We start from the raw sequence: 6,122 nt of genomic DNA, 5'->3' as shown, positions 1-6,122 counted from the left end.
GTTGGCACAGGATAGAGCAGGATTTAGGGCTGTTGTGCATAGGGTCGCTATGAGTCTCACATAACAACAACAACAACAACTCTCACCCCTAAAACCAGGGTGGAGCCCAGTGAATAACCTTTGCTTCACAGCCAGGAACCTGTCTGTGAGTCCCAATTTCATAGTGCTCTTTCCAGACAATGTAATTCCTAACTTCAGGCCTTTGGCTTTTCCCTAATCTATTTCTTTTCCTTTCTTTTTATCTTCTTCTTATCTTTTCTGTTGTGGTTGTTGCTATTGTTGTTGCTAGGTGCCTGTTCCCACCCATCAAGATGAAGATGGATTAAATTGTTGTCCCCAAAACAAGTGTTTGTAATGATTATCTGGTAGAGGTTTTAGATATGTAATGATCCCTTGTGATCTGATAAACCAAACAATTATACAAGGTTTAAGGGCATGGGGCAGAAGTGGGGGGGGGTAGGTGAGAGGGGGAAGAAATGAGAAAAATAATTTTAAAACACAAAAAGACTAAGGTGGGGGATACCTGATAAAGCCCTGATCCAATGGAAAGGCAGTTTCCCTGGGGTGTGGTCTGTAACAACTTTTATCTTATAAGAGATGTTGTAGTTGTTATGTGTCCTCCTGTCCCAGACAATGATCCTATGACCCTATGTACAACAGTTCTGAAGCCTGCCCTGTCCTGAACCAGTCTTAATGACTCTGACGCACCTACCCCCATTACCCTAGGTACTGTATCAATCCATCTCATCTGGGGTCTTCTTCTGTGCTGTCCCTCTACCCTTCCAAGCATGATGTCCTTCTCCAAGGACCAGTTCCTCCTGGCCACTGGCCCAAAGTATGTGAAATGGAACTTCAGAACCTTAGCCTCCAAGGAGAAACTTGGTTTCACCCTCTCCGAGACAGACCTATTTTCTTGGCTGTCTATGGTATGCACCATGACTCTAAGGCACTGATTCTTCTGTCATCCTTACTCATTGTCCAGCTCACCAATGCATAGCTAGTAACTGCGAAGACCATGGCCTGGATCAGGTGCACCTTTAATCTCTAGGCTGACATTGCCACCTCTCAGCACTCTGGACAAGTCCCTGATGGCAGATTTTCCTAGTGCAATTCATCTTTTGGTTTCCTGACTGCTGGTGCCAGTAGTGTTGATTGTGGAGCCCAGCAAGCTGAAATTGTTAACAAACTCAGTCTCTTCTCCATCTATCATGGTGCTGCCAATTCACCCAGTGGTATGAATATTTGTCTTCTTGATGTTGTATTTCAATCCATACTGAAGACTACAAAGATACAAGGAAAGAAAAAGAGAGTATGGTATATTCGCACAATGGAATACTATGCTGCATTAAAAAACAAGGAACTCATGCAATATTATTCAAAATGGTTGACTCTGGAGAACATTATGCTGAGTGAAATATCCCAGTCACAAAAGGACAAATATTACATGATGCCACTGTTGTAGAATGGGACTGTCCTTGGGGTTGGGGAGAGACTGAGTAAGATGGGTTCAATAATGTATACTGCACTGAAACAGAGGAGGGAGAGAACCGTCTAAAAGAGATATATAACTAGGTATTTCTGTCATCACAGGAGACTAGAGCGAGGGCTACATGGTGGAGGGGACCTGGGGGAGGGTTTGTAAAACAATGAAAGAATCTTTTCTTTTGCTTTTCCATAATTTTTGACTCATGTACTTATAACTTGTTAGTCAAATTTGTGTCTTCTAGGTTGCAACACCCCCATGATACATCTTCAAGGATATGAACATGTACGGCCAAGCACAATCAATAAGAGTGCATCTAAATCCCAAAATCAGTCTCCATAATAGTCTATGTGTTTCCTACTGCCAAAGGGGCCCTTTAGAGTAGTGAGAGAAGATCTTCACCCTGAAACCCACAGCGTCCCTTTTCAGCAGGAAGTAGCTAAGAGAATACGCCATCCCCTTTTCCTTATGACTCAGGGTGAAGTCTCTCTCAGGGAGGAGTGATAGGGAATGGCAAAGGACACACTGACAAAGAAGATTAATCAGAACTGGCTTTGACAAGCACTGTGGCAAGAACAAACACAAGAACAAACTGGGAGGAGGGTAGACAGAATAGTGCAACAATGAATGAATGGAAACCCAAAATCTCTGTAAATGTTTATGAAAATTAATAAAATATAATTATAGAAAAAAAAGATATGAAAAAAAAAAGAAAAAGAGAGTAGAGAAGAAAGAACTTCAGAACAACTAAGAAAGATGACCAGAAGTGGAGGGTACCCACTGGACCCAGGTCCTGGCCCTGGGAAGCTCCTCACCACAGAAGAAGTTGAAGGCTTAAAGAGATCTCCAAGGAATGCTGGACCAACAGATGCTGAAAGGAACAAGGTCTTTCCTCTAAAGCTGACATCAAAAGAGAAAGCCTTTCCCTAAAGCCAAGACTCTGAACTTGGGCTTCTAGCCTCTTGAATTGCAAGAGAATAAATTGGTTGTTAAAGCCAGCCACTTGTCCCAGCATTTGATAACTTACACAGTGACACTATGTGTAATACAACTAAACACTACCTGCCCCTGTACCATTCTCACAGCCACTGCTACGTGTTAGCCCACTGATGCAGTCACTACATACACAGGGGCCAAGCTGACTACCATCTGTGGAAAGGGATGAGGAAGAACTCAGTATCTTCCATTTAGAACAAGGCCAGGTGCTTCACTGTGGACCAGACCATCATTTGCTTATAAGCAAGCTCAAGCTGAAGCTAAAGAAAATGAGGAGGGGGCAAAAGACCAAAAGAGCCAAAATATGACCTTGAGCATATTACAGCTGAATTTAGAGAGACCATCTCAAGAACAGAGTTGATGCACTAGACACTAATGACTGAAGAGCAGATGATTTGTGGGATGACATCATGGACATCGTGTGTGAAGACGCCAGAAGGTCATTAAAATGATAGGAAATTAAAAAATGACCCAAATGGGCATCCGAAGAGACTCTGAAGGTTGCTGTTGAATGCAGAGGAGTTAAAACAAGCAGAGTAAATGATGACATAAAAGAGCTAAACTCTCATTTGAAGAACAATTCAAGAAGACAAAATAAATTATTATAAAGGCATGTGTAAAACTTGGAGTTAGAAAATCATAAAAGAATATCCTAGTTGGCATTTCTCAAGCCAAAAGGCATGGGGTAGGGGGAAATTCAGGTCTTGAGCTGCAATATTGGAGGATTTTATGGGTAAAATATTGAATGATGCTAAGAAGATGGAAGGAATTCAGACTCACTACACCATTCAGTATAATTCAATACTCCATACAATGCTTGATGCAGTGATCATTGCCATCACCATCCAGCTCTGCCCACTGTGATTATATCATGGAGGTCATCTTGCCGGGTGGGTTAGTTTTTGCCAAGCTGTTTAGCTATTTAAGGAATATTTTTTAAATTTATTACCAAAGGTATTGTTGTTATTGTTATACAACATTGAAGCAGAAACATCTCATAACGGACCCTCCAGTAGGTTTTCAGGGCAGTAAATTGTACTGGAGGAAATTGCCCAACCTTCTTCTGCAAAGGAGCTAGTGGATTTGAACTGCAAGCTTTTGGGGTTGGCAGCACAACTCCTTACCACTAAGCCATCAGTGCTTCTCCCCAAAGATGTTATTGCTGTTGTTATGTGCCAGGAAATTAAAAGATTAATTGTATTGAAAAAGTCAGCTGTCAGAGATATCTCCTGGGTATTAAAGAGCAACAATGTCAGTGTGGAGGCTAAGGTGCACCTGATCCAGGCCACAGTCTTTGCAATTACTTGGTATGCATCAAGTGAGCTGAACAATAACTAGGGATGATAGAAGGAGAATTGATGCCTTTGAGCTGTGGTGCTGGAGAAGGGTATTGGATATACCATGGACTGTTAGGAGAACAAATAGCTTCGTCCTAGAGAGGGTGAGACATACTTTGAACATACTTTGCCACTGACATATTTTGGGCATTTTGCAAGGAGGGACCAGTCCTTAATGAGGGATGTCATGCTTGGGAGGGTGAAGGGACAGCGTAGGAGAGGAAGGCCCTCAATGAGATGGATTGACTTAGTGACTGGGGTAATGGGAGTAGGTGCATCAGAGACAATAAGATTTGCACAGAATAGAGCAGGGTTTAGGGCTATTGTACATAGGGTCTTTATGAGTCATAGGCGACTTGATGACACATAACAACAAAACAACAGCTATTTTAAGAAATATTTTTTAATTTATTATCAAAGGTATTGTTATTTTTATACAACATTGAAATGTTTTCAACAACTCATAGCTGACCCTCCATTGGGTTCTCACAGGCAGTATATCGAATGGGAGGAGATTGCCCATTCTTCTCTCGTGGAGTAGAAGGTAGATCAAATCACCAGCTTTATATATAATATCTACAACGTCAAGAAAACAAAATCCTCCCTACTGGACCAATAGGCAACATCACTCTTAATGGAGAAAAGATTGAGATCATGAAACAGCTTCATCTTAACTTGGATCCACAGTCAATACAGTTGGCAATAGAAGTCAGGAAACCAAGAGACATATTGTACTGAGAAAGTCTATAGTCAGGAACCTCCGTAAATTATTGAGGAGCAATGATGTCAGTTTGAGGACTAAGGTACATCAGATTCAGGCCGTGGTCTTTTCAGTCACTCGCTATGCATCTGAGAGCTGGTTAATGCAGAAAGAATACAGAAGAAGAATTGACACCTTTGAATTGTGTGGTGTTGGAGCAAAGCACTGAACATCCCACAGACGACCAAAAAACCAAACAGAAATGTCTTGAAGAAGGTGCAGCCATAGTACTCTTGGAGGCAAGGATGATGAAGTTTTGTCTCATCTACTTTGGGCATGTTGCTAAGAGAAGTTATTACTTGGAAAAGGATATCATGCTTGGGAAGATGTAGGATCAACAAAGGAGAGGAAGACCCTCAACCAGATGGATTGACACGGTGACTGCAGCAATGGGCTTGAGGATATTGGAGATTGTGAGGATGGCACAGGGTAGGTCAAGGTTCACGGGGTCGCTATGAGTCGTGATCGACTACACAGCCTGTAACAACAACAACATACTATATTCCAAAGGATGAACCATACGAAATTGCTGGTATTGATAGTTAAAAGTCAATAGTGGCAAATATTATCATGGGGTTTAACTAATGGCTAACCAGGTCTGTTGGGGTTCATTTCATTAATACGATTTCCAGGCTCTGGTGTTAATGTGTGTGTGTGCGTGCGTGTGTGTGAGACGCATATACGTGTAAAGTAGGGCACAAGCCTGGCATCAAGGTACCCATCTACCTTTTTGGGAACAACCCTGAAGAATGCTGAGTGCCCAGAACTCCACTTCTCTGACTATCAATTCATTCACCCACCAGGGCGTTAACACAAGAAAAGAAAGCGAAGGAGAAACTTAGGAGACAAGATGAATTCTTCATGAGATACCATGTGATTAGAAGGTACTCAGAAACCAAGTATTTTAGGTCTTCCGTGGTTCATGCATGCCCCTGTTAACTTGAGAAGTTAGAAACTAAAGCTAATGAAGAAATTTTTTTTCTTCTTTTATAAATACCAGTCAAATTCTTGTGTGTTGTAGACTCCACGCCCAATACCACTCCTACTTTCAGGAGTCATGGCAGTGGACAGAATTGTGTATATTCTTGCCCGTCTGCTTCCAGCTTCCAGTAAAGGTATGTCTTCTGTCTGGCTTAGTCATCTTTACATGTTCCCAACATAGGGACTGGCATTGAATGAAAAATAACAGTTCTCATCAGGTAGATCTGACTCATGATGGCTACAGCTGAACTGTGCTTCCCAGGGTTCTCAATGGCTGTGAGCTTTCAGATGAACAGAGTCAACCAGGCCTTCATCCCAGGGCACTCCTGTTGAGATGTGAACTACTAATCTTAGCTAGGTGGCTGGGCGCTTAAGCATTTGTGCCTCTGCGGGGGCTCCTTGTACAGAGTCACTCACTCAGTCTCTGTCACTGAATTGGAACTGACTCATGCATGGTTGAGTGTCCAGCAAGATTGTGGGTCTGTAAATCACATGTGAGAGTTTATCTTTCTCCTGAGGGGCTGGTAGTGGATCCGAACCATCTGGAAGGTCAGCCTTTGGATTA

The sequence above is a fragment of the Elephantulus edwardii genome, unplaced genomic scaffold (genome assembly GCF_000299155.1).
Source record: "Elephantulus edwardii isolate Elephantulus edwardi_28Jun2011 unplaced genomic scaffold, EleEdw1.0 scaffold00027, whole genome shotgun sequence".
Classification (NCBI taxonomy): domain Eukaryota; kingdom Metazoa; phylum Chordata; class Mammalia; order Macroscelidea; family Macroscelididae; genus Elephantulus; species Elephantulus edwardii.
The sequence above is the reverse complement of the archived record's forward strand: the minus strand, read 5'-3'. Positions refer to the sequence as shown.